Here is a 9,085-nt window from a genome sequence, read left to right on the forward strand (position 1 = left end):
TTCTCTACACTGCATATTTTATGATGTTTCATTTGCTCTGTATTCCGTTTGAAAATATTTTCAGTCATATCACATTTATATGGTCTCTTTCCTGTAGGAATTTCTTGTTGTGTACTAAGAAAAGTTCTTGCAAATTTTCTCTTTGCCTGGCCCCTCTCTTTGTTGAGTATTTTCTTGCTAGCAACTGATTTTTGATCCTATACTCTTTGCTGGTCTCCCTTTTGGCTCTCCAACTTATTCTCACATTCCCCATCTTCTCCCAAGTTTAAGTTCCAAGGACCATCATTGGTGGGTCTTTCCATTACTGCCACAAGGCTGAGTCTTCTTAAGAAACATCCTGGTTTTCAATAGATTCCTTGCTCCAGACTATTTTCCCAGCCTAAAGAAATTTTTTTAATGTATGTCTCTTGTGCTAAGTGACAGGGAATTGGTGAAGATGAACTGGTATCATGAAAATATGTCCACAGATATATATATATGACTCTTACACTCTGAAATATGTCTTTGCATTTAACAGCACACAGGGATGGGGAAGGAGAAAAGGCAGACATAGTAAAAGAATTGTAGGAAAGGGGCCATATCAATCTATATGCATATTTCAAAATGTGAGGGAAGGAAGGAAGGTGATCCAGTGGGAAGCATCTTCAGAAATTAGACACATGGCCCAGACAAAAAGAAAATGATGATGGGATTTGCAGGGAAATGCATTGGGGTGGGGGTAGGGGGATGAGTGGTGGGGAGATGAGGGGGAAAGTACTGAAAAGCTGGAGGCAGAGCAATTGCTCAGAGATGCTTGGGCACTCAAATGAGAATATCAGTTCCTGCTGGTGTTTTCAATACGAGAACCAGTAAAGCCCGATATGAGTAAACATTCTTTAAATGAAAGCATTGTGCTTCCTGAATAGTGACAAATGCCCCAAATATACAACTATGTGGTACATCATGAAACTAAGCTTTATGACCTGAAAACTTCACCAAGTGCAAAACAGTGTCATCTTCAGGTATCTGGCCTTTGTTGGGGGGTTCTGGGGAATGTAGTGAGCCAGGGTGAGATACGCTGCATTCGTTCCTGCTCTATCAGACCACCTAACCTTCAAGTTTGAAGATGGTTGGCTAATTAGTTTAGAAATGTCCAGGGTTTCTTTTTGGGGGTGTTGTGAGAAGGCTCTCTTCCCACCAATCCCGAGCCTACTTTAAACATGCAATGTACAGTAATTGTGGAAAGGAATCTGAGCTTAGAATCCAGGTCTTTGTGCTTAAATTATGCGAGTCTCCTGGCTAACTCATGACTGACAGTTTCTCCTCATTGCAACCATCCACATTCTCCCAATCTGCTCCCCACAATCTCAACACCACAAGCAAAGTGATCTGGTTAAAAGGCAAGTTAGATCATGTCACTCCTTTGCTCAGGACCCTGCCATGTCTCCTACCTCACTCAGAGTAGAATCAAAATCCTTACAAGGGCCTACAAGACTCTAACAATCTTGCCCCATGTTACCCTCTGACATGAATTTCTACTTCTTTCTCCTTTGCTAGCTGCCCCCCAAGCATGCTGGTCTCTTTCGTGTTCCTTGGACACGCCAGGCACTTTTTTCTCCCTGCCTGGTCTGCTTTTTTACCTAATACCCCCATGACTCACTTCCTTCTGTTAAATCTTTGCTCAGTTATCACTTTCTCCGGGAGGCCTTCCCTGACCATGATATTTAAAATTGCATCTCTCCTTCACCCTGGCCTTCCCTATGCCTATTCTCTGATTTTATTTTTCCATAACCCTTAACACTATCTTATTTGTTAAATTATTCCCTCAACTATAAAAACTCCCTCCTTGAAGGGTGGGATTTTTGTCTGTTGTGTTTACTGCTGCGTCATCAGCACTTTGAAGAGCGCCTGGCACACAGCAGGCACTCAAAAAATATTTCTTGAGTAAATAGATCAATGAACACTCCCACTTGTCTTAAAAAACAAAGATTAATCTAACAGACCTTTTAAAGACTCTATAGGACATGACAGCAATCCTAGTAAAGGAATATGATAGTAAAAGATAATGAATAGTTAGATGATTCCATCATGTTCAGCCTAAGAGACTCAAAAAATAAGGAAATGAGATGAGATTTGCCATGTGTTGAATATTGTTGAAGCTAGACAATAGGTACATGGAGCTTTATTATAGTATTTTGTTGGCTTTTGTAAATGTTTGAGATTTTCCATAATAGTTTTTAAAAAGTAAAATGTTTATAAAGCAAATTCACTGAAGAAACAGGATATTGAGAAGAGAGATTATGAAACAATGATGAGTTAGACTTAGACAAGTTGAGCTTATGGGAATGGATGGTCATACATGTGGGCACGTGACACAAGAAGATGGAGGAAGGTGAGAGGTTAGAGCTGGAGAGGTGGAGCTAAGTCATCAGCATGCAGGGTTTCCATAGGGGCAGTATGGGCATTGTGAGAGGGGCAATTCTTCATTGTATAGAATGTCCCATGCATTATAGAATGTTTAACATCCCTAGGAACTAAATACTAGTAGTGCTTCCACCTCTAATACATCCCCACATATTTCTAAATGCCCCCTAAATATCCCCTACTGGAGTAGTAGCACTCTTGGTTGAAAACCACTGGCAAAGAGAAACAGAAGTATGAAAAATGAATAATTTAGACACACTATTAGAGAACAGAAAGAAGAATGATGAAAGATACTAGAGGGAAGTGGAGAGCACTAAATAGAGCTAGTCCACTGTGTCAAAAATGACAGAGAAGAAAAGGAGGCCATGAACATGACTAGAATAAAGTGAGCAAGTCACAGATATACATGCCAAAGAAATTCCCACATAGATCACTAGGAGAAGTCTCATGATTTTATAGCAGCATGACTTTGGTCATGGGGAGTTGGAGGCAATCTGAGTACCCATCACTGGGAAAATGTGATGGGTGTACACCATACGGCAATTAGAAGCACCAGATTAGAGATGCTCAGAGCAACCTCCAGAGACACAGTATTGAGAAGAAAATAAACAAAATGAGCTTTGTAACACAAAATCATTTAGGTAAATTAAAAATAACCATAGAAATCTTATAACATTACCAAAAAAATACACATTATTACATAGCAATGAAAAAGAACCAACTGCTGATACACAAACAACATAGATTAATTTCAAAAACAATGTTGCCTACAGAGGGTGAGGGAAATAGGCATGCAGAATGAGGATAAAAGGGAATAAATAAATAAAATGGCAGGGGGTAGATATAACAAAGCAAGCTGAGAACTTCCTGAAGATAACTTTCAGGAGAATGAATGAAAGGCAAATTACAAAGGAGAAAAACAAAAGGTAAAGAAGTGGAGGTAGCAGGTGCATATCACACAAACCTGGAATTCGTTGAGAGAAGACAGGAGAAAAAAACTGAATAGTAGCTAGAATTGGCAATTTTAAGATAAGGGAAAGCAATAAATGTTTGAAGGCACAAGGGAAGGAGAATATAGAAAATGAAATACTGATGATGCTTGAGAAGGAGCTAGGTAGGTCCCAAAAAAACACATCCAGAGGTGAGATCCAGAACTCAGGGAGAGTAATTAGCTTTAGGGAAGAACGCCACTTTCTCTGAGACCAGAAACACATGTTAGATAATATGTGGGGAGAGTGATTTGCTAGGCTATGAGGAACAACTCTAACTTACCTCAGATATGTTACCAAACAATTGGGTTGCTTCTTCCATTGGCTTCCATTGTTCTCACTCACCTAAAGAGGTTTCTGTAGGAAATTCTCTCTTCAACAGCCATGGTTCTTCCCTTTGTTGTAGGTAAATGATCACATCAGGCTTGGAAACTGGCAGCCCTACTCATAAGGAAAGGCATGTGACCTGGCAGTTAGTAGTACACATAATAAGATCTGAAACTGTTTATTATTTCATCACATAAGAATACAGGGAGTCTTGGAAGGAGGCTCACGAGACTTCTTTTGAAGGCAGCAAAGAGAGGAAAGGGAAAGCGAGTCGGCATTATGTTCATAGGAAGGGGACCATGGTAAGGAGGTCATTCCGACATGGGAAGATTCATTTATTATTTGTCTTGCTACTGAGAGAGGGCTCTCTCACCCCATCAACCCTGCTCCCTGGAGAGAATCCTTAAGGGCAGCCAAAGACATGGCAGCCCCACTGCCTATTTCCAACTCTAACAGTAGACATTCCCTTGGGAATGAGTAGCAGAAACACTATTGCTAAACCTAAGGAACATGTGCAGTTTGTGATGCATGACCCCAAATCACCGCTTAAGTAAGCCCTTTCCACACAGCTATTAACAGCCCAATTTGCTCTACTGGATCAATGCTGAATCTCAAGGGAAAACTGTGATTTCCAGCGGAGACCAGATTTCTGTAGTTCTCCAGCATCACATCTCTGTATAAATCCCTCTGAATGGAGTCCAGGCACCACCACTCTTCCTGAGTAAAACACACAGCCACAGCTCAAAAAGTCACGGATTCCTAAAAAACAGACAAATACTTGTTCGCCAGACGTTTTAGGAGAATGAACAGAATGAGGGCAAGTGGTTAGTAGAGCTTAAGGCTCTGAGTGCCTGAAGTCAATCAAGTATATTTTGGATACCTGCTCTATGCTAAGAATTTTGCCAGGATAAAGAAGTATCAAATACCGTCTGTGTGCCCTCAAGAAACTTAATACATTTGCTTATACACATTAAAGGATGGATAACTAGAAATAAACTTGGTCTGTTTATAAGGGAAAGTTTGTCAAAATAGTCCGACACTGGGTGAGGCTCTCTTGAAAAGCAGCAAATCCCCCTCCCTTGATGTGTTCGAGCATAGCCTGGATGGTTATTTGGTAGGATGTTAGAAAAAGGACTCAGTCATTGAAAAGGTGATAGGGTTAGATCTGTTGTTCTCAACAGGGACAGTATAATACCCCAGAAGGCATTCTGGAATGGGTTGAGCAGTTCTTAGTTGTCACTATGATTAAAAGATATAATGGAATTTAGTGAGCAGGGACCAGATATGCCAGATATTCTGCAATGTACTGCTCGACAGTCCCACACAGTAAAAAATTGTGCATTCGTATACGTGAAAAATTAGTTTTTAATTATCTGAATATAAACCTAAGTCCATTTTTTTAATAAACATGCAGTACTTTTTGTGTGATTTTAACAACGTCTGAATTTTCCAAAGATGCAGCTGCCAGATGAATCAAGATAAAAGAGGACTTTGTTTTGATCAGATATTTGCCAAGAGTTGTTCATTGATACAATGCCATTCATGGTATTTGAGTTGTCGATACAAGAGGACGAGACACTTGTCCTTTGTCTACATTTGTAACTGTACATTCATGGATATTCTACATATATATTAATATACTTATTTAGCCCTTATTTGAATACATAAAATATTTTTAAAAATTCTAGATGCTATTCAATTCAATATTGTCTTCCTTGTCTTAAAGCCAAGCTTGTTCCTCATTTTTAGGTGCAAGCATTTGGCACCTTCATTATGTGGTCCAGGGCAGTCATGCCTGAGCATTTACAAGTTGACATACATATTATTTTATATAAATTGCTCTCCTTTTGTTTTTTCTTCATGTTACAATTAGAGCATTATATTGATTTTTAAAATGAAGTGTGTATATAGTTTTAATTATCTATGAAATTTCAAGAAGGTAAAGGAAGCATTATGAAATATTTATTATAAAAAGGGTTCACTGGCTTTGATTGGGTTGAATATTTATGCTTCAGATGAATTCTAATGCATCTTCCAACACTGACGTTTTTTGGGATTTTTTTTGAGGAAGATTAGCCCTGAGCTAACATCTGCTGCCAACCTTCCTTCCTTTTTTTGCTGAGGAAGACTGGCCCTGAGCTAACATTCTTGCCAATTTTCTTCTATTTAACGTGGGATGCTTGCCACAGCATTGCTTGACAAGCAGTGCTTAGGTCTGCACATGGGATCCGAACCAACAAACCCCTGGTCCGCCAAAGCAGAACGTGCGAACTTAACCACTGCACCACCGGGCTGGCCCCCAATACTGTGTTTTGACAAACATTTAGAAAAAAAAAAAAAGAATACATAGAATAATTATATTTTGTGTATGATAAAAGCTGAGTTTTTATCTGAGAAAAATTTCCCCCAAAATCTGAGTTTTAATGGAGAAAAAATTCAAAACACAGAGGTCAAGATTCATTCAGTAAATATTTGTCCAACTCCTACTGTGTGCCAAGCACCAGGTGCCTGGCATAAAGTCATAAACGACACAGAACAATCCCTGTGTTCATAGAGCTTACTTTCTAGTGTGTGCAGTGATAAAAATAAAATTAATAAACCACATATTATAAGATGCTTTATTTCACAAACAGGAGGAGTAGGTACAATATGGGGGGGGGGTGGATGAGGGTAGCGATTTTAAATAAGGTGGTCAAGGCAAGTATCACTGAGAGGGTGAATCCTATGCAAAGACGGAGTAGGTAAGGAAGCAAGGCTGCAGATACATAGGAATAATATTCCAGAGAAAAGAAATGGCAAGTACAAGAGTGGGTTTGAGGTTTATCAAGGAAGTCAGTATGGCTGAATCAAAATGAGTGAGAAGGAGAGTGGTAAGAAATAAGAGGCCTAATAAGTGAATGTAAGGACTTTGGCTTTCACTCATGAGTGAGACGGGAAGTCACTGGAGGCTTCTGAGCAGCAAGTGCTGTGATGAAATTTAAATGTCTGAGAAGACAGCACAGAAGCAGTACATAACATCAGACACCAGGAAGGAAGGAGCAACACTAACAGATGTTACCATCACTGCCCTCTAGGTTTCCCTTCTTACTCTGTGCTAGCCCCAGTTTCTGGAGGACATTCCAAGAGTACAGAGAGTACCAATCCACCATGACAACCCTCTTTCCTTCATTTTATATAAGGTGAGGGTGGCATTTTAAAGATGGGCTTCTACTTAAGAATAAAAATATAAGATTGGAAGTGGGCAAGTTTAGGGAGTACATATCTCTCATCCTACATGATGCCACTCACTTCTGCCCTACAGGAACTTGAACTTCTCTCTGTGGATATAGACAGAAGCTAGCTTGGCCATCAAATTGGTGGGATTCTCAGTCCTTCTTGGGGTCGGGGTGATAGAAGCCATGAAGCAGACTGAGCAACATATTCACAGTTCAGTTAATATCCTAAGGACAAAGGGAGGTCTTTGGGGGAAACCATGAGAAATTATCTTCTAATTTATCTAGGAGGTGAGAACTGGAGAGTGCAAAGTATCTTGAGGTCAGAAGGGTGACCTGGAGGGCCCTATTTGAGAGAAAAAAACAAACAGTAGCTTCCAAGAAAGACTGAAAATCCCACCAAACTGGTGGCAGAACCAGCCTTTAATATACTAGTCTACTTATTGTGCTAATTGTCTCTCCTCCTCCCATTAGTTGCATATTCCATGAGAACAGAAATTTTTGCTCATTTATGCATATTGAATAGAACTGAGTAAATAGTAGATACTTACTAAATACATAATGAATGGATGAATGCCTTTCCTTTAATTCGATTTTTCTGACAGCTTGGTCTGTCTGATGATTACATACCAGTCAGTTACTCAGCTGATTTTATCTTTCAAAGTAGACTATTTCACCATATGTCTAAGTTTCAATAAATTTCAGAGTTGAAATCTTGAATATAATATATTCTAACCACAGCAGAACCAAATTTGTAATCAGTAACAATATGGTATCCAGAAAAGCCTGAAATATTTGGAAATTTAAAAAAACATTTCTAAGTAACTCATGAGTCAAAAGAAAAATCACCAGGGGAATTAGAAAATATTTCAAATTAAATGATAGTAAAAGTACAACCTAGCAAAATTCATGAGATATAGCTAAAAGGGATTGCCTAGAGGGAAATTTGTAATTTTATATGCACTAGGGTAAGCTTGGAGCCTGGGACCACAGGAGTCAGCCTGTAACCAGCGGCCTTAGGGGCCAGCCTGGAGGTTGCGTCTGCAGGGGCCAGTCTGGCACTGGGGCAGGGTAGGAGCCTGGGTGTGTAAGAGCCAGTCTCAAGGCTAGGACCATGTGGGCTGGCCTAATGTTGGGGCACTTGAGAGCCCGGGGCCATGGGACCCAGCCTGGTACCAGGGTAGATCAGAATCTGGTACTGCAGTAACTAGCCTTGTGCTTGGCCTGCCTGGGAACCTGGGTTCATAGGTGCTCACTTGGCACCTGGGTTCACGGGGAGTGATTGGGTGCCTGAGGCCACAGGAGCCTCCAGGGGCCATAGGAGCCAGCAGGTGCCAAGGCAGATTGGGGGCCTGTGTTCATGAGAGCCCACCTGGTGCTTGGTGCTATAGAAGCTACCTGGGGCTGCTGGAGCCAGCCAGCACCTGGGTGGGCTGAGGAAATTGGCTAATGAGGGCCTCCTGGGAGTCTGGAACAGAGGAGGCCACCTGGAGCCACAGGAGCCACCTGGGGCCCCTGGAGCTGTCAGGCTCTGGGGTGAACCTAGGGCTTGGATTCAAAGAAGACTGCCAGGAGCCTGGTGCCACGGAGGATGCCTGAGGCCACTGGAGCCAGCAGGCACTGGGGTGAGCCAGGGGCGTGGATTTATGGGATCCAGCAGAAAGCCACTTAGGACTGTGGAAGTCAGCTTGGTGCTGGGGCCGCTGGCTCTGGGGTTTGTGGTGAAGTCAGGCACTCACTTCACTCTCCTTCTTCTGTGAAGAGGCTGTTTCTCTCTGTGCTGGGCTCCTGGGGCTTATTGGAGGGGTGATGGGAGTAGTGTAAATCTAGCTTTCTGATCCTCCTCAATGCATCTTTTCTTACTTCTGCGCTTCACTCAGGTGCTATAATCCCTCAAGTAGAATCCTTGGCTCTTTGAAGGTATTTTTGTGCATGGATAGTTGTTCAAACTGATGTTGGGGGAGGGGGAGGAATGAGCGTTAGAAATTCCTATGCCCCTATTTTACTGACATCACTTGCCCCCACTAGAATGGTTAAAATTAAAAAGATTGTTGGTTAAGGATGTGGAGTAACTAGATCTATCATATATTGCTAAGGGGAATGTAAATGGAAAATTGTTCAGCAGTTCTACATAAAGTTAAATATACAACTACC

Source organism: Equus caballus, chromosome 20 (genome assembly GCF_041296265.1).
Source record: "Equus caballus isolate H_3958 breed thoroughbred chromosome 20, TB-T2T, whole genome shotgun sequence".
Taxonomy (NCBI): Eukaryota; Metazoa; Chordata; class Mammalia; order Perissodactyla; family Equidae; genus Equus; species Equus caballus.